Source organism: Netta rufina, assembly GCF_964035555.1.
Source record: "Netta rufina genome assembly, chromosome: 13".
In the NCBI taxonomy this organism is placed as follows: Eukaryota; Metazoa; Chordata; class Aves; order Anseriformes; family Anatidae; genus Netta; species Netta rufina.
Genome location: NC_140136.1, coordinates 2,719,567 through 2,743,841, shown reverse-complemented (window position 1 = coordinate 2,743,841; position 24,275 = coordinate 2,719,567).

Genomic DNA, 24,275 nt, shown 5'->3' with positions numbered 1-24,275 from the left:
CAGTTTAACGGAGTCTGGAAAATATCTTTCAAACCAGGACCTGTCTCCCAGCAGAGTCAGAATTTATACAAACGCTCTCACTTTTTGCTTGCGCTGGGCAGGTTGGGAGCAGCGCTGCCGTGTCGAATAGTAACTCAAACCACATTGGCAGCAGGACTCCGCAGCATCATCTGCTCTCCTGCGTGAACGAGCTGAGTTTGCAGCTACTTGTCCTGCTGGATGGGATCGAAAGGCAAGGCAAAGACTTTGCAAAGCAAAAAAAAAGCCGTCTCTGATTTATCAGCCCACAAGGATGTGGAACAAATGGGTCAGCTGTCCGAGCTAAGTGCCTGCGCCGAGCTGCTGTGGTGCGCTCAGCTGCAGCGGGCAATTTCTTGCCCTGCAATCCTGCAATGCTTTGTGACCTCTGAAATGCTGAAGACCAACTTAAGAAACCAAACAGACAGCATCTCTCTGATTCATCCTCCTGTAACACAATATAAATAGAAATTGCCTCTTGGCCAGGCAGAGTCAGATCCCATGATTTCCCAGGCTTGCGTCCATCAGGCTTGAAAGGGAGATTTTAAAATTCGGGAGGGTGAAAAACACCCTCTGCTTTTAGGTGCTGGCGTATGGGATTTCTTGTTCAGGACACCCTGAACTTCACTTCTGAAGATGCCAAGGACTTCCAGCTCCCGTTAATTATAGGCTGAGTTGTGGCTGCTCATCACTTTGGAGAAAAACGACTCTCTGGGGAGGCAACCTTGGCTCCTAGAAGTTTGTGGGAGTTTTGCCACTACCTTCGATGTAACCAGGACTTTTTTTCCCTAAAGCTCAGCTCTGCAAAAACAGGAAATTTTAGCGCTGAAAACCAACAATGTTGCAAGGCAAAAATATTATAATGTAAGCCTATGCTCAACCAGCTCATCTTTCTTGGAGGTATGGGGTGGAATTAGTAGCTGAATGTGGAGCTGTAATGTAAATTCAGTAATGGGGCATTTTGGCCGGTGGATGTTCTCAAGGAGATTACTTTCCTTGCCCCATGATTATGGCTCCTTTTTTTTCCATATCCAGTTTTCCATGCACTTTGGGATGTGCTCAGTCCTAGGCAGTGAGAAGGATTTCATTAACATTTTATATTTTTTACTCTGTGCATCCTGATTTCGGCTGAAATGCCCCAGGCACCCCAGAAAAGAGGAACACACCAGCACCACGGGAACCACCAAAGGCAGCAGTGCCAGAGGCAGAAGTGTGCAAAGTCCGAGGCACTGCCCCAGGCTGAATGGTGATCCTTGTCTTTTATGAATGGCAATAAAACATTGATTAACCCCCTTTGCACTCAGCGTGGAGAAGACATTCAAGCCAAAACCTCCGCGCTGGAAGGCGTGCTGGCACCAGCTTGTCTTTGAACAGAAGTGGAAGTCCTCCACCAGACACAGTACAGGCTATACCACTGTTTCCCTCCTTTTAATTTGATCGTTTGGCTAGTGGATTACTAGCATTAAGAGGAAATTGCCAGCTAAATGGATTGAATGTATAAAGGGATGGGCATTGTACGAGATTTAGCTAGCAGGGAAAAGCAGGACAAGGAATACAGCCCAAAGGAGGCAAAGCAGCGAGCTGTCAGAGCAGCTTATGCAATTAATGAAGGATTAGAGTAGAAGGGACTATCTTCATGTAGGGGGGGACACCAGCCTGGGCAGACCACAATGGCTTACAGGAGAGAAATTCCCAGCTCAGCACCCTCTGCCTCCACTTCCAGTATTCTGGGTCAGCATCCCCTGTGCATCACTTCTACTTCAGAGCCTGCAGGGATGCGAAATGCACCAAATGGCACCCTGAAAATTATTCAGGCCTCCATAACCAAGATGCCTTCCCTAACGGTCTGGTATTTGCGAAGTGTCTCACAGTTGTAATCTTTCGGTTCCTGGGATCACCTTACAACCACAATTGGATTTCAGAAGCACGCTGCAACAGTCTGACTCCCAGCGCTATAACACGATGTTTTCTTAGCTGTATTTTCTGTTTAGTCTGAGTCCCGCATAGTTTAGGGCTTAAAAAAAATAATGCAAAAATAAAATAAAAAAATCCTCAGGTAGTTCAAATAACCTCTGTGGCAGGATCCTCGGAGCAGGGCCTGCCCTTGCTCACAGCCCTGCCAAATGGGGAGGATCATTTGTTGCTGTGAGCCAGCAAGCATGGCGTTAGCACCACGGGCAGGGGTTCTCAGAGCATGGCAAGCTGCTCCTGCACCCCTTCCCCATGGACCACCACTGTCCAGACTCCAACCAGTGTCCACCCACAGCCCGTAGAGCTGATGCCTTGGAGACAGCCAGAAAAATTGGACAGCTTGGGTAGAGATAGTGATGGTTGTCTCCCATGATGGTTACACACAATTCCCACTGCAGGCGGTGCTTTAGTTCAAAGAGAGGTTTGGGGACCTGGGACACGAACCAGCAGCAGTGCCCAGGAGCTGGAGATGAGGAATTCAAGCACCCAAGGCTCACAGATAGACACTGAATGGTTTCTGCCACTGGTCCCCAGCCCATGGCTGCACACCACGTGGCCGTGGGGCTTGCTGGCCGTCTCGTTGCATGGTTAAACTGGGAGCCAGCAAGGAGAGCAGAGCCTGACGTTTCCTGGAGCACTCCACTCGCTCAGCAGGGCTGGCTCTGCCCCAGCCAAGCTCAGCTTTCCTGGGTTGGCCCGAAAAATCCCAGCCCTGCCGAGGCTCACTGCACTGAAGCCGAGGCTGAACCCTCACTGCTGTGGTTGGTTCCTGGTCCTAAATGGGGACAGAGCTGGTGGCTGGGAGCAGGACACAAGGGGTTAGTGCTAATTAGTGCAGCCAACTTAGCAGAAGATACAGAACGAGATTCTTGGGCAGAGAGGTACTCAGCTACCGGCTGCTCTGAATTTCCTGTGCGTTCACAAAAATTAATCTTTAAAGCCTTCTGCTGCCTGCAAATGGCTCTTTCTTGGGGGAAAAAAGAAAAAAAAAAAAAAAAAAAAAAGCAAGCCCCAAATTAAAATTTACCCTAAAGATCTCGCAGGTAGATGGAGGGCTTCCAGGAGGAGGTTTGGACCACGGCGTGCTGGAAATAGCTCCGGATGAGCGGTGTTGCCCTGCCAGCCCCAGCCAGGGCTAATCAGCCCCAGCACAACCAGCCGAGGAAGGCATTCAGTCCTGGGGCTGCCGGGGAATTGCCGGAAGCCGGGAATGCCGGCACCAGCTATAAAGGCTAATTGACGACGACAGCAAAATTTGACCATATCCTTTCAGATCCTCCCCGCCGGCCCTGATGTGATTTAGGGAACCCCAAGCTGCCGAGGAAGAGCTCCCTCTGCTGAGGCCGTGGCCCCGGGTGAAGGGTGAAGGGCTCCGTGGGGCTTCTCCCCCTCCAGCATCCCCATCCCGTCCTACACGGGCTGTATTCCCTCGTCCAGGCTGAGCTGGGACACCACCAAGGGGTCATGACATTAATTTTTACCAGCTGAGGCCATTTGATAATTGAAAAACCAAAATGCCTCCTTCTGCCTTTGGGTCCTCGTTCTGGGCCCTCCTGGGCTCCCAAAATAATAAAAAAGATGCTTTCTGCTCCAAGAAGCTTTCACTGATTGAAAATTTGGCTGCTGTCAGAGCAGCAGCCCCAAAGGGTTTTAATCCAGCTGTGGTGATGGGAAGAAAAGACATTTTAGGTACAGAAAGGGCAGGCAAGAGGGAAGATTGATCTGGGAAGGGCTGCTTGATCCAGATGCCACCTCTTTCTTCACCAAGAAGCTGCACAGCCAAGGCACATCTGCCTCTGCCTCACCCCTCATTGCTCACCCATCCTCCCCGATGCCCCCTGCTCCTCTCTCCCACAACCCTGAAAATGCCATTTTTTTTTTTTTTTTTTTTTTTTTTAAGAGCCACTTCATTGTTCCTGGCAGGATGGGCAGAGCGGCAGGCCGCACAATGCAGGCACCCTTTTCTCAGGATGTACGTTGGTCATCCCAGGGCAGGAAAAATGCTTACGGTGGGGCTTCCTCAGCGCGCTGCCTTCCCCTTCCCAGCAGGCGCTCACACCGACCCTGTTTTTCAGCTTACCAGCCACTCTGGGTCGGAGCTCACTTTCCGAAATGCTGTGTCCCATGCAGAGATCCCATAAACCTTCAGAACCTGCTGAGCTCCATCACTGACCCCATACCCACATCCCTCCTGGTGCTGGAGGAGCAGCCCCGCCACGTCGGGAGCGCCGTGCCCATCTCCTCGCATGCCAGCAGGCTCCATCCCCACCGACGTAACGTTCGTGGACACCGGTGCAGTAAACGAGTGCAGGAGCCCTTTCATCGCTTGCCAGCCTTTGTCCTTGGGTACTCGTGAAACTCCTGGGCATCCTGAGCTTGAGGTCAGAGCTGGTCTCCATCTGCTCGTCGGCCCGTGGAACAAAGGGCTGCCTGCAACCCCACGCCCACTCCAGGCTCTGCAAATGACATTAAGTGGATGTATGTAATTAGTTTTGGAACAGCGCGTACCACCTCTGGAGGCAGCATCAGCCCCATGACATAGACATCCTCCCTGGGGGCTTGTACAATGCAGGACTCCCACCCTCCTCCCAGACATCAGTGTTCCTCATAAACCCAGTTCTGAAGAAGCTTTTCGCATGTCGAGGTTGCATCTCTATCCTAAATAAATCACGATAAATCAGAAAGTTGCTGCCATGGTCCCCCGTATAAATCCCAGACACCGGGTTTCTACCAAGCAGAGCACACCTTGCACCACGGTGGCACAGCTCAGTGAAATAAAGTCCCCATTTTCTTAGGACAATCACCTCTATTTCAGCTGAACAGCCACGTCAGGCTCTCCAAGGGCACCAGCATTGTCCTGGCCCCCTGGCAGCACGGAGTGGTGCCCGTGTGCAGTAACACAAATTGCAAGAGCTCACAGAGCTTGGCCATGAGCACCCAGACCAAGTCTAAAGAGACAAACCAAAGCACAACGACTGCAAGCAAGGATGAGACCACACGCTTCCTAAAAATTCTCATTTTCTTTATAAAATTTGATAACTTCTGTGGGTCTTTTATGATGTCTCTCCAGGGCCAGGGGAGCTGCAGGGCTGATGGCTCAGCTGAGCTGGCCCCCACCACTGGGAAAGAATCGGTTAAAAACGCCAAAGTGGCTTGAATTCTTTTTCCTCTGAGGCCTGAATGAGCCTTCGAGAGGAAAGTGCTTCTCAGCATCCTGACATCTGAATGTGTTGTTAAGGAAGAGGTGTGTATCACAAACGCAGTAATTCACTCGGGCTTGAAAGCTGCAAGTGGCATTTCGACTGATGGTTTGCTCGCGGAGTCCGTAAATACACGACGTGATTTATCAGGCCTTGGTTAACATGGGAAACAACCCAAGAAAGGGATTTTGTAATTGTGGCTTTGCAATTACGCATTTAATGTATGTTCTGTCCGATTCACAGGCCTGGGGAAGAAGAGGTGTTCGGGGAGGGGTGAGCATACGTCCCAGCAGTGAAACGCAAGGGATCTGTGTGTGAGCAATTAGCAACCCAACTTGTCTGTGGTTACTTGTTTGATTAAGTGTCTGCAACCACTTGGTGCAGTTCCTAGGTTTTGGGGAGGAAGAGATGTTGCAGAGATGGAAAAAGGGAGCAAGGAAAGCAATTCATTATCCTGAGTGTGCTCTGAGCCTAAAGTAACCTGGAGAAGCCAGAAAGGCACAGGAGCCCTGCAGGCATGCTCATGAGCCTAACAGGATGGAAGGTGTCAGTTCAGCAGCGTACATGATGCCCCTCAAATTTCCCTGCATAAATCGATTTAGAAGCAGAAAATACTCACTGAGAGGAAATAATCCAAGACAAGACAGCAGAAACCTATTAGCAAGGTCCCAAAAACACGGGATGACCACTGCTTTGTCACTGCACAACTCACTAAGAAGCAAGGCACTGACTTCACCGTGCCCAGGTCTGCAGAGCACTGAAGGTGCTGGAACCAGGAGCCGTGAGACTGCAGCCTGCAGGAACTGATGGAGCAGAAAACAGGGCTGCTCCCCCTTTGTCTTTCTGTGATGACAACACACCAGCTGGACTTTGGCACCGAGATGATTTTTGAAGGTCCCAGCCCACTGAACTATTCTGTTCCACCACAAGTGACATCAGCCCCTGCTGGCGAGGCCGTAGCTGCTGGCTTAGTCACCAGGACATCATCCAGCAGTGCTCCTGAGCCAGCCTGGGCAGGCTGGAGAGACCTCGTAGCTAACCATGTGGCTCCTGCCATGCCCTCAAACCTCAGGATTTATGCCCCAGCTGAAAGCTTTAGCTCCCTTCTCTTGTTTTCTTTCTTGCCCTTCATGTTCAAGGTGCGCCTCCTGGTCTTGGCCAGCACCACTGCTCCCAACGCTTTGCTTACAAAATTGTTTAACCATCCAAAATCTTTCCCTGCTTCATGCTTTTGTGCACATGGAGTGGAAAGGCTGCAAGAAGACATAGCAAAGAGGTTTGTTTGGAGGCTTCCCTAGGTTGCTGTAGCACTGATAAGCAATTAGACACACAGTCATCCTTTGCAGTGTCTCAGACAAGCGCTGCAGCTGCTGGACCTTGGCTAAAGGCAAGGAAGACAACGGCTTTGCAGGGATCATGCTCAATAATTATTTCTCTAAGGACAAGGAGAATATTTTCTGGAAACAACAAAAACCTTTGCAAGAAGAAAATGCTTCCAATTTATGTTTGGCTGGAGCCATCTTTGCATCCTCATCCAGCGGGGCCGGAGAGGGGTGAGCTTTAGAAGGGAGACGCACCCTGCACTGGAGGAAAGCAAGGCTCAGGCAGAGCAGTCGGATTGCTACCCGCAGAAATTATTAAAAAAAGAATAAAATACAAAAGGAAGCTTCAGATCCCTCCTCATGACTCATGCCTGCAGCATTATTCACCAGAAATGATTCAAAACGACGCTTCTGGCCCGCGCTGCTATTCCCCACCTCTCGAATTCCCGTGCGTCCTGCACGGAGCCGGCACCCGCTCTGCCCGGCCACCAGCTTCTGCCGAGCCCTCCAGAACCAAAATAACCCAGGGAAAACCTCTCTGCCAGCTCTATAAGGAGAAAAACAGGGCACCCTTGTTTTTTAGTATCTATTCAGCTGCTTAAAAGAGCAGGAAATTTGGGCCATTTGCTTTAACCATTGTATCTTCTGTTATTCATCAATTTTGGAAAACAGCCTCTAAAATTGTTTCCGGCTCCCCTTTCCCATGTAAATCACTCCAAGGTTTTGTGTTTTTGTTTAAAAAAAAAAAAAAAAAAAAAAAAAGGCCAAACATTCTGTTGTTCACAGCAATATTTTTTCACTTCATTCTAATTTAGCAACTCCGTGGAGCTCCCCTTTCCCTAAAAGCCTGCAAACAGAGGAAGCAGTTCCTGCCTGCGGCTGCACGCAACCAGCGAATGCCACAGCTGAATGTTTTTTTCCTGTCCCCTATTAATGCTCAGTCAGCTCCCTCCAGTAACGAAGGGGCATCGGTCAGTCTGAGTGCCTCCCCCACTCCTGGGGATGTTTTCCAAGTGGTGTCTCTGGTTTGGAGCCTTGGGGGGAATTGGGATGGCGGAAAATGTCCTTCTGCAGCCAGAGAGGGATGTTGGGTTTTGGGAAGTCGCAATGCTCAGGTTCAAGTTTGGAGAGAAAATCTGGATTACTGCCTTTTTGTTTGTTTGTTTGTTTGTTTTTTCTAAACTCAAAGAACTTATCCAGGTTTTGGGGGAAGATGTGCAAAGTTTGGACACGACCATAACCAGCCCTGGCAGTGCGGTGCGCTCTTGACACCCCATCTCAGATGCTTCTGAAGACCAGCACAGCCAAAGCCAAAGCAAATCGGGTTTAGCAGAGAATTCCCTCATATTTACACCAAAGTCCCTGCTGTTACCCCATGGGGGCTGCTCACAGCCTGTACTTGTAGATATTTCACGCACCATTTCCCTGAATCTGGAGCTTCAGGGCTCTGACAGTGCAAAATGGTGGTGTTGGGCTTTTTTAGCTGCACGCCGACCGAGCCTCCCCATGTCCCTTCCCCAAGGTGCAAGAAGACCCCAGGCACCTCCAAGAGGAAGCTGCACCTCTTCTAACCCCTCCTAGGAGGAAAAGGATGGGGTGAAAAAGCTGGAGTATCTCAGCCAGGCACCACCACGCTGGGCAGACTCAGGCCAGACAGTTTTCCGAGGGCATGCATGAAAAGAACAAAAAAACAAAAGAACAAAAAAAAAAAAAAAAAAAAAAAAAAAGGAAAAAAAGAAGAATTCATATGGCTTTTGCTCCTGGAAATCCCCCATTTGGTCCTGAGTGAGTCAGCCCAAATCGTGACCTTGGAAGTACGAGGGGAATGTGGTCGGACGTCAGAGGAGGGACGAGCAGCCCGGCTGCGGCGCCGAGCAGCACGGCGAGGCCACGGCTCCGCCGCAACGGGGCTGCAGCCAAACGCAGCCGCAACCTGCGCCTTCAGCCCCAGGGCCAAGCGTCTGCAGAACACGTCAGCGCCGAGGAGCAGGTTGGCTGGGTGTTTTGCAAGAGCATTTTGTCTTTTTAGCAGCATTTTGCAAGGTGTTGAAGAAGCTAGCCCAGCGCCTGGTGGTTTGCAGCAGAGAAAGAACAGCCTGTTGATAATTTTTTGGCTGGAAAACGCTTCTCAAAAAAAAATAAAATAAAAATGATCTGACAAAACGGAGCTCATTTTTGGACAAACTCCATCCGCAGAAACAGGTGTGTAAGTGTGCTATTAATGAATTTATATTCTAGTATGAAAACACATAGGGAAGGAAGCTAGACCTCAGTCACAGTTAGGGGAGAAACTTCAGACCTAACAAATATGTGTCCTAAATTTGCCATTCACACAAAGCCCAGGCGTTGGAATAAAGGCTGCCTGGGCTCGGGTTTGCTACAGGTTTGGATGACATTGCTGAAGGAAGAGCTGTGGAAAACATTTTTTGGGGGTATGTCTTCACTTTCCAAGTGGAAAACCCAAAAAATAGATCCAAGCCAAGCCTTGGTTAGCAGAGGGAAGTTGCTCTATGGATGTAGAGGGTATCACTGTCACATCACAAGCTCCCCAACACACAACCAGGCATGTTTTATCGCTTGGTACAAACCCCACTGACTGCAGAGATGCTGGGAGTGGGTGTTGGGGACCAGCCACTACTGGGGGGCTGCTGGAGAACCTTTGGGTCAGGACATTCGCCCCCACCACCTCTCACGTCCTGCATTTCCACACATAAGGGCAGGCAAAGACCCATGAGGGGACTAACCTACCACAGGCAATAGCACCCAGGCTCGCTTTGCTAGTGCTGTAGCAGCGATCCAGAGTGGGATTTGCCACCAGGAGATCGAAGTGAGGGGTTTTCCTGCCCCTTCCTGTGGCTGTGTGTCCACACACGTTCATTATTCACCTCCTGGCTCCCCAGGAAAGCAGGAGCAGGGCTGAATTCCTCAGTGAGATAAGGGCCAGGAGTCCCCACAACCTCAGCAGTCATGTCCCACTGATGCCTTCTCCTTTAGGACACGAGCACATCGCAGCCTGACGTCTGCTGTGCCCCTACCTCCTCGGCTCCAGCTCCTCCTGAAAAGCAGGAGCCACCAGGGAGACGGAGAGAAATGCTCAGGGAACTAACAGGGGGTGGCTCCGTGCCCCATGCAGGCTGCCCTTGGAGCCTTCCCAATGCAGGATGCAGGCACTGCTCTTCCTCTGGCAGAGGCTAAAAGCCCAGGAGTGCTGCTGCAGCCCTGGACAATGCCAAGAAGGGTCTCCAAGGCTCAGGGTTATAACAAGGACCCATGCTCGTTAACGCTGTGAGCAGAGGAAGGCATTGCCCTACATTTCTTAGGTCACAGCGACAGCAGAGGAAGTCTGGCAGGGCCACGGCGCGGGAAGGAGATTGCTCTCCAGGGTGAGTCCAGAAGGCAATAAAAAAAAAAAAAAAAAAGACAATGAGGAGCAAGATAATAAAAATCCTCCTCCAGCTTTTATTTTCTCCCTGCAAAGTCAGACTTTTCAGGAAGACCTAATGGCTGCTTACAGATTTACCGCCCCCTGGGCACAGGGTACAAGAGGGCAGCTGATGTTTTTGGCAGCTCCTGCATGGTGCTGGGCTCACACAGCACCCAGGGTGGCTGGGGATGGGAACAGCTCGGCCACTTCATCATCCAGCTGGGGAAAAAGGAGCTGCTTAATAAAAATAGGACTAGAAGTGTCTTTTCCCTGTTGTGCCCTAAGAGGATCAGCTCACGCAGGACCTTACAGCAGCAGCCATCCTGCTGGAGGCTTTTTGCCCGGTGATGAACACCAGCTTGTTCTGCAGGGAATAGGAAGGGCCCCGGACAAACAATGTCGCATCCTCGAGGCATCCAGCTGGCATGTCACCAAGAGGCTTCAGGATGAGAAATGTCGAGGCTGGATTCTCCAAGGTCCCAGAGCGGCTCCAGTTGTTCTCCTTGTCCTTCACCAAGTCAGAGCCTCCAGCCCATGAAGACCCCTTTATCCAGACCCCAGCTCCATCCCACCAGCTCAGAGCGAGCTCAGACAGAGGACGAAGAACCTCAGTGCCAAAGCATCAGGCAGGAGGCTCACACCATCCACGGGGATGTCGTGGGCTGGATTTTCAGGGCTGCTCCGCACAACTCACCCACATCACCCACCAGCTTTGCATCTGCCGAGCTCCACGCCCCTGGCTAAGGAGGAATGACCAAATCCCTCCCGAGGAAGTATCCTTAAACGCACCGTGTCCCCCCGACAGCTGGCACGGAGGTGACAGCCCCATCAAGCCCCCGTGATAACAATAACTCCAGCGGCTCCTCTGTCAGCATGCTGAATTAATACTGTTTGAAACAGCCTCGGCTATTGCATCTCCTGGCAGGACCCGCGGCAGTCGGTGTAATTTATTGTTGCTGTTGCATGCTCGTTTGTATTCCCAAGCAGCCTTGGGGAGTAATTTCTCAATGAGCAGACAGCTGCCGGGGGAGAGGAGCTGAGCCGGGAGGCTGGGAGCGGGGTGAGGACATGGGGAGCTCACTGGGAAGCCCAGGCAGGGTGGCAGCAGGATACACGGACATGAAGGATCCCCGGGAGCATAATTAGGCAAGGCAGCACCAATGTTTCAGAGGTGGCATCTCCCCTTTTGCTTGAAACTCTACTGGGACCACCTGACAGCACAGGGCACGTAGAAACCCCAAAATTGGGACAGAAACCAGGCTGGATGAGACCTTATAGACAGCACTGTCTCCAACAAAGCAGGCAATCATAGACCTAATAGGGCCCTAATTTTCAGCCCATGGACTTGCTGGGACAAACGAGGTTTCCGTGTAGCAGTGACCCATCGGGTAAATCTCTCAGGGACCCCAGTGTCCCCTGGACACTCATGTTTGGGAACAGCCACCTCCTCCTGGTTGTTCTTGCTCTGGAAGAGATGGGGTACTTTGTACTTACCATTTCCAGGTTGGTCGTGATTTTGTAGACATCTACAACCACTTTTTTTTTTTCCAGACTGGCCCATTGAATACCTTGGGCTTAACCCTGGGAAACACAAACAAGTGGCTAAAGCTGTGGTATGGGTGTACCAACCTGGGGGGAGCCAAAAATCAGCATCACCACTAGCCTACCCATGGGTGCAATCCCTCACACTCCAGCAGACCCCATCCTTTATGGCTGCTGCCACCCCGTAACCTTCCCCTGATGTTTTATTTGTGCTCCTGCTTCCCTTGCAGGTACCTCGGGGGCTGTGTTCATCCCCACTGGGTGCCTCCATAGAAACACCAGCCTCGTGGGACCAGCCCTGCTCTCAGGCCAGGAAGGAGAAGGATGGGCCAGGGCATGGGATGGGGAAAAAGCCAAATCCATCTTCTGAGAGGAGTTTCTGAGTTTTGTTTTCACCCCGAGGCAGTCTGAGCAGTTGGCATTTCACCTTCTTCTCTTTTTCCCCTTGGAACAAGAATGCCTAAATATATGCATTTGGAACCATCGGAATGTTTTGTTCCAGGGAGATTGAAATATTATGCTAATATTAGAGGTACCGTGTGATTATAGAATTACACGAACATCAATATGGAATGAGAAGGCTCAAGCGGGTCTCCCTTTCATATTCTTTTCTTGACATTTTTCAATGAAACGAAGGCATTTCCTGCAAAGGATTCAGTTGCGGCCCAGCTATTTCCAATGGAAAGCTGTGCTGCCAGGCGAGCTCCAGCGGCAGAATTAGATGGATAATGGCCAATATCATGAATGCTGGTGAAAACACAGCACGGCGTTTCTCTGCACATGCAGAAATACAGAACAAAAACCCGTCCCCTCTAACGACACGGTTCTGCCTGCAGTCAAAAAAAAAAGAAAAAAAAAAAGAAAAAAACCAACACATTAATCTTGCAGAACATGGCCAGCAGACAGGAGCCAAAAGGTTGACACTGGGGTGTGGTGAAGGGGAGACATATTTACATGCTATTGCTCAGCAGGTCACAGAAACAGGATGCTGATAACATCCTGCAAACTTCCTCCCCGAACCGGTGTGGAAAAAAAAAAATTACGGCCCCGAGGCGTGTAATGACCGGCCAACCATTCACAAATCCACCTTCTGGGAGCCTCGCGTTGCAGAGCAGGCTGGCAGACGCGTCGCTTTTCTCTCGTTATAAAGGAGGTGACTTGAAAGCCAGGAGAACAGGGCAGAGGCAGCGGCGAGGGACCGCGGGGCCACGGCTCCGCGAGCGCGGCGCTGGCACCGGCGCTGCTTTTATTGTTCCAGATGTATCTTAAATTGAGCAGCAACAGGAGAGAGGCCTTGTAATAGCCGGGTTTACACGCTTCCCTTGTTTTCTCGGCAAGGGAGTTCAAAGGGGCTCGGAGCCACGTTACGCTCTCAATTGCACCGATATAAATCCAGATGAACTCAAGGCAGCAGGCTTAGCAGGAGAGATGCCGTGGGTTTCTACCAAGGGTGGGGAGAGGACCGGATTCTCACTTCCAACATCTCTAAAATCTATAAAGTTCATTTGATTTAGATTTTTACAGGAGATGAGCAGAATTTCTGCAATGCGGTCAGGCTCGGGGCAGGAGCAAGAAGAGGGAATTTGTTTGCCAAGAGTATCGGTGATTTTATGCCCCCTCTCTGAATGGAAACACAAAGGCTTGCTCTGCAAGAGAAACAAAGCCTGCTTGCAAAGCAGGTTGAGAATACAAATCAAGATTTCTTTTGGTTTGAGCAAAACAGTTTCCCCCCACCAAGTCACTACACTGTGTTTCTCTTCCATCACAACACCAAAAAAAAAAAAGGGAGGACACCGGGCCAGGCACAGCTTCCAGCCAGAGGGATGCCAGGAGAGGCTTTTGCCTCCCCGCAGGACTCATCGCCAGCAGGATCTGAGCTTGGAAGTCTCTGGCACACTGGGGAGATATGAGAAAGGGCTTTTTGAGATGCTCTCTGGTTGTTACGGAGCCAAAAATAAAGCCCCTGTGGCACACCTCTCCCTCTGGCACGGCGTTTGCAGGCACAGCGGGGCAGAAGGGGAAGCTGGAGCCTCAAAAGGGGGAAGTGCTAAAGAAACTGATTTTTGGACGTGAAAATGAGAATCAGAGGAGAATGAAATAAAAGGAGAAGGTGGAATAAAAGGAGGAACTTCACAGCCATCCTGCGTGCTTCCCCGCCCAAGCCTGTGCCCGAATTGAAAGGAGAGAACTGGAAGCAGCTCAGCTCAGGTGGGATCGAACCACGGGGGATGAAAAATAAAAATAATGCATCTCTCACACAGCAGCACATCAGTCCCAGCTCCTGCTGCACCGAAGGCGTTATGCCTCCAGAGCTGAACTTCAGGAATGCGACTGTCACCAAAAAGGGGAAACGGATGGGGACGCTGCCCCGATTGCTATCGGTCCGCCCTAATTAACGCCTTTGAGCGGTGGCCAGCCGCGAGCTGGAGAGTGAACTTTCCTCTGAACCCCATTCCTTGCGCCAGAGGGAGCCGCGCAGCCCTGCCTCGCGTCCCACAGCGCCCGCGCCCCTTATCTCCCCCCGAGCCTTCCTGTTTACTTTTCCCATTAGATTACTGTAATTAATGCAATAGCAGCAGATACTGTTTGGGAACGTGGCTGGCTACCACTCAGCGGAGGAGGAGGAGTGCTCAGTGATGCTCGCGGGGATGAGCAGCGCAGCTTTGTAATGGGATTTGCAATTCCCCTACCTGGAGGTGCTCCCCAAGCCACGCAGGTGCAGCTCCGAGCCCAAAAACCTTCCTACAAGGATGCTCAGGGGGTTGGCTGGAGCTTTGATTCCAGTGGGAAGGAAGCAAGCAACCCCAAATGCACCCAAACCTGCTCCGAAATGCACCCAGAGGGCTCTAGGTGTGGGGCAGGGATGCACAACATCCCCCCCGTGTGCTGAGGGGTGCTTTGGGGTGCGCACCCCCAGAGCAGGGAGCACCCTGGGGCAGCTCAGCCAAGCGATGCTCCCTGCCTCCATCCCCATTAATCCTTCAGGGGGTGCACTTAGCATCCACGCCGTGCCGGTGTGCAGAATAACACAGCAGACGCTTGTGCTTTTGTGTGACATAATGCTGCTTTTTCTTGAAAAAAAAAAAGAATGGCCAATTTCTCCTCATTCATCCCCTACGCCAGCTCTGCCCTGCGGACAAAAGCCCAGGCACATGCTGGAGTCCACCCAGTGTGAGGAAAGGAGAAAGGCAGGAATAATGCATGCCAAAAATAGTCTTTATCTGGCTTTTTCTTCCGCTCCTATTCCCCCATGTATCTTTAAATAAAATTGGTCCCTATTTTAATTTTAAATAAAACTGGTCTCTACTTGAATTTTAAATGAAATGGGAATTGTCCCTATTTTCTTGGAGGGAAGGAGAAAAAGGAAAAACCTGCCCTGCTTTCCCTGCACCCCCAATTTCCTCCAGGACCTCCTGCAAGCGCCCATGGCCCCGCATGGCCGCTGCCGCCCCTCGGATGCCGACGCGCCCTGGTCTGGGGGAAAGCGGGGTCATAAAACCCAAATCAAGGCGAGCCCTGTGCAGATCGCTATCTGAATCAAAGTCCCCCAGCTGATGTATGGTCTCTGCTGCGTGTCAGGGGCCCTTTGGTGCAAACAGCCCCCTCGCTGTTATATGGCACCCCCGGGAAGCGTCGCTATCGGCTCTGCAGACCTCGCTGAGCCCCCGGGAGATTTAGTGGGGGTCAGCGCGGCACAGCTGTGCTCCCCCCCGGTGACATGTAGGTAGCAGCCTAATAGGTGCTATATAAGAGCAGGGGGGAGATATGGATCTTCAAGGAGGGAGGAAATTCAGCAAAAAAAAAGGAAGAAAAAAAAAAAAAAGGCTTTGAAATCAAAGCCCTGGCTGATCCTGGTGGAGGGCTGGGGGTGGCCTGGGGAGCAGATGGGATGGGATGGGATGGGATGGGATGGGATGGGATGGGATGGGATGGAAACCTTCCACTGGGATGCACTGGTGGTGGGCTGTGGGTCGCTGCCACCCCTTTTGGTGCAGCACAACCCGAGGTCCACCCAGGCTGGCACTGAGCCCTTCTGCTTGGCTGGTGACCCCTGAGACACTGATAATGGACCCGTAGCAACACGGGGCAGAAGCGAAACAGAAATAAGCCCAATCCTGAGGGAGGGGGAAGAGCATCTCATGATGCAAAGCCCTGAAAATAGCAAAGCTGCATTCTGGTCTTGCCCCACCACACAGATTTTCTCACTAACCATCCAGATTACCCACATACACCCCGCAACACAACTATCTGGCATCTCCTCCTCTCCGCAGACTTCATTTTTCTACCACACTCAGCCCATTTATTATCGCTGTCGGTGCAATAAATCCTGCTCATTCTCCAAGTGTGATCAAAACAGACGCTGCAGTCTGCTGCCGTTCCCAGGTTTCCTGCCCGTGGGACATCTCTCACTCCCCCCCTGCCCGGGGACCCTTTGCAGCTGCCACCCTCCCCTCCAAGGGGCACAAACCTGCCACTTCAGGCATGCAAAAACAGCAACATTTTCCTTGCAAATCCCCATCAGCTGCAAGGCAGGAGGGCTTGGAAATAACCCCCCCTCGCTGCTCTTGCTTGCCGTGCCTGCGTACGCTCCACAGCTGGAAGATTTGCAGCGTGCACGTCAGCGCCGCTGACCCCGGCACAGCTCCTGGCCGCCAGCAGGATTTGCAGTGTGCTGCTTGCCCCGGGGTCACCGGCTGGGTGCCTGCACCCACACGGCTCCTGCAACACCCAGGAGCCGGGCCAAGAGCTGCAGAGCTGGGGCTGTGCACCCAGGGGCAGCCTTCATCCCCTTGCTCCCATTTCCCTGCGCGCAGCAGTGCCTGGATGCTGCAAAAAATGACTGCTTAATCCTTTTTTCTCAGGAAGGGATTTTTTGCAGGGATAAGCAAGGGAGCTGCTGTCGTTGTTTTCCTGCTCCCGCCAGCTCTGTGCGCGAGGCATCTTCCCAAGATCAGCAGCCTTCATTCCTCTGGTGAGCAAAAAGCTTGAAGCGTGATCCTCACTGCTGGGGAAATCAATCTCTCTCCAAATACCCAAATATCCCCAGTGTTCATGCCTGCACAGCAGGATTGGGAGCCTGCAGGACCAGCCGAGGGGGCCTACAGCTTGCCACCCTGCTTTCCTTCCCCTTAACCCTGCACATCCCCAGCAGGACCCCTGCCTGCTGCACATCCAGGATTGCATCCAGATTCTTTGGAGCCAGCGGCCACGCTAGAAGCAGAGGGCCCCTGGCAAGGAGCAGGAGTGCAGGATGCCCACATGCCCATCCCAGCACCCTGGGGTGATGCACTTGTGGGCATAAAGCACCCTTTGGTGCTGAGGCTCTGCTGTGCCTGCACCAGCTGCTAAGGCAGCTTGGAGGAGCTCGAGCTGCAGGCGAGCCCTGGAGGATGCAGCGAAATTATACAGCTCATTTGATGAAATCATAGCTTTGCTGGCTCAGGAGAACCCAGCAGCACAACAAATCCCGCCTGAGGGACCTAGGATTAGAAGAAAAACACAGCAGCCACTTAAAAAAGCGCTAGTTCAGTACAAATCCAGGGATCCAGGCTGCTCGCTCCCGGCTGCCCATTTGTGAGAACACAGATCTCGTGCCAGGTCAGGAACTGTCTGCACCACTGCCTCGGGCATCGCCACGGCTCCCCAGGCAGCACAGGGCTATGGATAATCCAGTGTCCGCTGTGTGCACAGCACCCAAGGAATAGGAGATACCCAGGGTGTGCACAGCACCCAGGACACATGCGAAATAGCACCTGAGATGTACCCAACACAGCACCCAAGATGCATGCAAAATAACACCCAAGATGCACGCAGCGCAGCATCCAAAATACATGCAAAATAACACCCAAGATACATGCAAAATAAGACCCAAGATGCAGGCAGCACAGCACCCAGGACCTGCACAGCACCCGCTGCTCGCGCAGCGCAGAGACCAAGGCACCGCGCCGTGCGTGCGGGTTGCGCTCGCCCTCACTAGAGGGAGGCAGTCTCCAACAGAAGCCGGCCGAGGATATTTCTGGGCAGCCAGAGCTCTCTGCATTGAGGCTCTGAAGGGATCTGTCTTCCCTGTGCACAGGCAGTTCCCTTCTATCAGCCCAAATCTGGATCTCTCTAGAGCTGGGCTTTCTCCAGCTCTGTGTGGATGGCTGGGCTCAGGTGGGATTGCCTCCCAAAATCACCCTCCTAGGTTAATCCCTCCCATCCCAGGATGTGAAAATAGTGCACAAAGGGACCTTTCTCCGGCCATTCAGGTTTGGTTTCCACCAGCACAGAAGATAACAGCTCTCCTGGGCTGATATCACAGAGCTGTGCACCCAGCTCACCCTGGCATAAAACCACAAGTCCCTCTGCTAACAGCAAGGCAGAGCAAGCAGGAATGGCATCCCATTGAAAAATGCACCTTGCTGCTGCACCAGGACTTTCTGTAGGAAAAAACAACAACAAAAACTTTTTTTTTTTTTCCTGTAGGAAAAAAAACTTTTCCTGTAAGAAAAAGTAAGGGGTGAGAGCAGAGGGCACTCACCGAGGGCAGCACAGGCAGAAAAGCAGTGAATTCAGGCTGTTTTTTCATCATTTTTTCCTTTGAATCAATTTGATTTGGCATGGGTTTTAGCTGGGACAATATAATTTTTAAAGTTTCATGTATTTGTGAGGAGTATTAGTTAGACCCACATTATATGCTTGCAGATTTTAGGTAAAGAGGCAGACATACACAAACAGCATAGCTGTGCCTAGAAATGAAATATAAATTAAACATAAATGTCACCATTCTTAACAGAGTTTTAAGCCTACGGAAACACTTTTTAAAAGTCAGTATAATCTCTATATTAAGGTATTTAGAAGAATACTCTTAGGTGATGAAATTTATAGAGCCATTTAATGATTACCTGATGGACAGACAGGCACGCCAGAGGGTGCAGCATAAACAGCTACAAAGACCTGGTCCGAAAGCACTTTCTTAAACTTTCAACTTTGCATCTAAACTCCGTTTTTTCATTCTTTCTTAAATAATCTGGAATTAAAACAGATACTTTGAAATCGATACGGGTAGGTGGTTCCACTTCCCCTCTCGCCTTAGGGAAAGAAAGTCTAGTGAGGGATTAAATTAAGTTTTTTAAGGAAGTTTGAGAAAAGGTTCAATTTTGAAACCCCGGAGAGCCTTCCTTAGGCTGATTTAGGGGAAAAAGCTGAGTTTCTGCTTTCTCAGTAGCACTCGGTGACATTTCTGCTGCTCAGCTGCTGGGGCAGCGTCTCCGCAGGCTGAGGGCTGTGCCCCCCCCCCAGCTTGGAGGTGCCTGAGCAAATCTCCTGCATATCCAGCATCCCAAATATCTCGCTGGGAGAGAGGGGCTGGAAACGTGGCAGTGCTAACCACCAACACTAAGTGGGGAAATATGATTTAGTCTTGACAAGGGGCTCCCACAGAAGCTGCGCTTTCTGGCTCCCGAGGCATTTTAATGCAATATTCACCTAAATCACTGCATTTAAACATCCATCTGTTACAGGCAGGGCTGAGTATAAACAGCTCCGAAAATTCAAAGGGGATTCAGGCTCAGTCTCCTGGCTGTGAAGGGGGTTATCTCTCTGAGCAGAGGTTTGGCTCAATTTGGGGTATTTTGGGGCAGAAGTCCAGGAGGAACCCAAGCAGGGCTTGCTCCACACTTGCCTGTAGCCCCTTGCCTTCCCACCCAAAAACCACCAGTCACCCAACTCCAGGTGCAGGTCCAGAAAAGGCTTTTGGAGCAAAACTCATCAAATGAGGGAAATCAGCTTCTCTTTGGGTGTGGTTTCTGATAAACTTAATCCATTGCAGTTGAAGCTGGGCTGCCACAGCCCATCTGCACCACATTCCCATAACGTTGCCTCTTCCGAGCCACCCTGGGGAGCTGATCCAGCCCCTGAAAAAAATCATCGGCCTTTTTGGAAGGGTTATTTTTGGCCACAGCAGCTCTTTGAACCAGCTCACATCCCGTCCCCTGGAGCAGGAGCCGTGTCCCATGGGAAGAGGATGGCGCAGGGCTCCCGATGCGGACAGGGTTTGGGAATTGGGTCCAGTCTCACGAGGCCATCTCCCCTCTGCTGCTCCAGGCACCAGCCCCAGCTGCTGGTGAGGACAGCGGTGCTGTCCCTGTGCAGAGGAATGTTTTGGGGATGCTGTATCCTTACCCTTGTGCACCCACATGGGGCTGCCTTCCTGGCCATGTGCATCAGAAAATATTGCCCGAGGTGCCCAGTCTGTCCTGCTTAGAGCCTGCACCATGCCCAAGAAGCTCTTTTGTTGAAAGAGACTTTCCAAGACATGCATCCAAGCCAAGTGATGCGTTCCTAGCTTTCTCCCTATGTTCTTCTCCATCTTTTCACCCAACTTCGTCCACAACTCTCTGTCTCACCCACATCCCCCTGCTTTAAGCACTGCTGCGTGCTTGCTTTGGCACAAAGGCTTCACGAAGGAGCTTGCTTTTGAGACAAACACAAACTCCTCCAGCCTGTCCCAGGCAGATAAATCCCTCTGCACGAGGCGGACAGGGGTGCGTGCACTGATCCAGCCTTGCCAGCTCTGGTCCCAGTGTGGCCAGCACCAGCTTGTTGTGCACCCCAGCCAAGTTACCCCAGGCTCCCTCTGCAGCCACCAAAGAGCTTTCACTCCCCTGGGACAATCTATCTGAGCCCGGACAGCACAAAAAGACGTCTCCAGCAACTCCCCAGTGAGCACAGGACAGTGCCTGGGTCCCATTTCCCCAGCAGCAATGCTACAGCCAGCACGCACGGATTCCTGCTTTTCTCACGACCACTCTGGTTCATATTTCTAGCAGCCCTGGGTTATTATATAACAAAAATCCTCATTTCATCCCCCCCCCAAAAAAAAAACAGCCCGCAGGAGCTGGAGCAGATGCGTGGTCAGGGCTCTGTTGAGCCCAACCGGCAGTGTTTGTCTTCTGGCTCAGCAACGCATCTCAGAAAGAGGAAATGGTTTGGAGACTGCTACTGTCTTTATTTTATTTTTTTTTTTCCTCCAGATGAACCAAGTGTAAACTAAATGCTGACATGAAGGAGCAACAGGGAAGAAGCTTTGCACTGAGAGAAAGTTTAGCAGTGGCTGAGCAGTTCCCACGAACGCTGTCCTGCAGGAAGGACCAGGCTCTGCTGCAGAGCACAGGGAGCTTTGCACAGAAAAAAAATCTTATCCAGGCGTTTGCTCAGAGCCCCCTCAGGACCAGCACCAGGGTTTGGGCTGGGAGGTAGAGCAGAGCTGAGCCTCGTGGCTCTGGGCATGGGGTTAAACCCACATAGAGCACCGGGGTCCTCTCAAATTCTGTGCAAGAAATAAAAAAAAGGTGATATTGCACCTGAACAGACTGCTCGATTCCCCAGATGTCTCTCCACAGCTGGGGAATTGAGTAATTTCTGCTCAATAGCAAGCCTTACAGAAATTCTGCAGGCAGGCTCAGACAGCTACAGCCCACTCAGCCCGTTTTCAAGGGATGCGGTGCAGACGTCTCAAACCACATTATGGAATAGGCTGGCCCCATAGCTAGAGCAGAAATGATAAAAAGGAACAAACAAGCAGCTCGGCCCCTTGGTAAACACACACAGCCCCAGCATGTAGGTTACGGGACCTGCAAGGTGCACGACCTTCAGCTCCAGCCACTGAAGCATCAGATAAACACAGCAAAAGCACTTCCTTCCCCAGCACCCTCTTCTTAATGAGCTTCATTAACAAGAGCAGGGTGCAGCCCACTGATTTGAAAGGGGCCACGGTCAATTAAGCATGTTGGGGGAGGTGGCTGTGTGAAGGTGAGGCTTGTTTACCATTTAATAGGGGAAACAAGGGGAAGAAGGCTTGCTGTGGGGGTTAAGAACAGCTTTGCTGCAGGCAAAAGGAGTAAATCTTTTTATTACTCATGCTTTTATGGGTAATACCAACCCAATAATGCAGTAGATAGCTCTGAGCCCTGCACAGAGATCCCTGATGGAGGGAATCAGCTGCCCCAAGCCCGCTGCCTGCAGAAATGAGGCTTTTTTTTCCTAGGGAGCTCGCAGGGTGAAAGCCAGCACAGGCACAGCCACTGGGTGGCAATCGCCATCCGGCACCAGCACCCCTGGGACCCGCGAGCATCCCTTCCCTTCACCCCGCATGCAAATGGGGGAACATCTGGCAGCGGGGTGACTTGTAAAGATAGCCCCCAGCGAGGCAAATACAGGAACAGCGGCCCAGCCGCGCTGTCGTGTAGTTAGCCTTTGGGGTTTTGTTTTTTTAATTATTTTTTTTTTTTGACGCTCATTTGCCTGTTGTACTTTGCCCTGCTGCTGCTTCCTCAGCTCTGTCAGTGCAGGGCTGTGGCGATGTCCCCATCCCAGCAGGGCAAAGCAACCCATTGCAACAGGGTGCTGTCCTTGGCAAGCTCTGAATTACCCTTGAAAGCTGCTGTGCTGGTGGGACCAGGGCTGTGCTCACGGCTTGGGCTTGTTGGCATCATGGGGCACCAAGGCAGGCGTCCTTGGGGGGTCTCCAAAATGCAGCCGAGGCATCTGTGCAATCCCCTCTTGCTCCCTGCAGCGGGTTTGGGGTGAGGAGCAATGGGCTGGGAAGGAAATCTATGGTCTGGGAGACTGGAGCCCGGTTACAGGGGGAGCTGAGCTTCTGCCATGGGCTTTTTTTGCAGCCGTGGGTGAACCCTTCTGTGTCCTCCCACCTTGTCTTGCTGCCTGCGCAGTGGGGACATCAGCACAGCCCTACCCCAGGCGTACTGTGAGGACATGCATATATCCAAAACTCCCAGAGGACTTCAGCTGCTCTCCCAGCAGGTGTTTTCATGCATCCTGCAGACCGGCGTAGCTTAAACCCAAAGACCTGATGACTCAGTTCTACGTACCAAAATGCAGCCGGCAGCAAACCACCGCACAAACCTTTGGTCAGGTTGGCTTCCCCAGCCTCCTGCTGCAGTTTTCGGAGCCACTTTACCAGCGGTGTCACCCTGAACCACACTGATAACAAACATTCAATGCCACCTTTGTCCCTCCCGTGCAAAAGATGCTATCTTCAAATCTTGGCTCTCCAAAAACAACCTGGGCAGATAACCCAGAAACCCGAGCTGCTGCGCTGGTGGCCACGGTGACGAGCATCCCCCAGAGCAGACACCCAAAATGAGCACAGCCATCTCTTCCTCCTCTCCCCAAACCGCTGCCCAGCGGGAAGGAGGCGATGAGCTACCACCGCCCCGGTGCCAATGAGTAAGGTGCTGTGGTTCCCCTCGGGTTTTGTGGGGCCATGGCTTGCGATGCTGCGATAGGTCCCGGGGCTCACCGCTGCGGTCGCCGCTTGAAGAAATAGCTGCAGTGGTAACGGCGAGAGGAATCGTAGCGGGTGGTGGAGCGAGGAGAAGCGGGGCACTGCTGCCACGGGAGAGCAAAGGTACCCGGGAGCGGGGCAAGAGCAGAGGAAGGAGCCTGGCGGAGAGGGGGGGTGATGGTGCAGGACCAGCAGCCGTGGTTTTTCTGCAAGGAGATGCTCAGAAAGAAGGGAGAAGGGGAGGGAAGCGTGGAGGCAAGGAGGATTTGGGTTATATTGTGTGTTATGTATTATATATGATGTGTTATACATGCACATGAGCCGCCTGCACGGTGCATCTCCCTTGATCCCGGCCGTCCTCGCTGATCCCAAAAGGAGCAGATGATCAGCACGACGCTGCCTGGAAAGGGGGGCAAAAAATCCCATTGCAGTTTAAGGAAGGAACCCAAGGCTGCCAGAGCCACTTCTTCTGCAGGGTGATTAACACAAACCTCCTCCAGCAGCCAGACCAGCCTGGCGGCTGCTGCCTCATCCCCGGAGGCATCTCCCAGGCAGGGGCTCGCCCTGCACGGGTGGCAATCTGCTGCCCTGCCTTGTGTGCTCAGGGTGGTGTCGGGGTTGTCCTCTTGGAAACGAGTCAGGACCCAGCGTGGGCCCTAACGCCACCTCGGTCTCAGCAGGAGAAGGCGAGGAGTGAGGAATTTATCTGGGTGCGGCCTTCCCAGAAGGGTGAAGCTGATACCTAGCTAAGCTCCTGGTCACAAGTGCTCTCAGTCGGCCGTGAGATTTCGAAGGGTAATCATTAAACAGGAAAAAGGCTTTATTGCTTACCAGGGCTTTGCTGGCCGCCAACAGCTGCTCCCAACTCAAGGCTGTCAAGGTTTCCAGGAAACCCTCTTAGCTCTTTTTATCAGGTGTATTAAAGGCTGTAATTCAGTGCCGGTGGCACGTTTTAGGCGAATACCTCAGGAGATTAAAGTTCTGGTTTTAACCGCAAGAATGGTCTGGTGAGGGCCGTGAGAAGGCAGCTGGGTGGAAGGGATGTTCAAGCACGAAGGGAATTTGTTCTGTTGGCTTTAGGACACGGAGGTGTGGATACACAAGCACAAGAAGCAGGTTCATGGGCTCTCCAAGGCCACCAGGTTGTGGTTCCTGGCCAACCCAACCACCAGACCCCCCCAGTTCACCACTGGGAGATGTCACCCTAGATAGCACCAGCTGGTTTTATGGGAACCGGCGGCTCCGTGCGGCCGTGCCCAGGCAGAAGTGAGGGCCCCGCTGCAGTTTCAGGCAGGTGGAACCAAGAACAACAGGAGGTGCCGACACAAAAAAGTCCTGCCCTGGTTTCAATGGTGAACCACGCGGTTTTGTCGCATGGTTTTCATTCTCGGCCTGGGGGGGAGAGGAAAATGACTCCGACCTGGTTATTTCCCCTGAAACCATCGCGAATTGGTGCTCGGCCAAACGAGGCAGGGCTCCGCACCCGATATTCCGTTATTCCCTTTTAT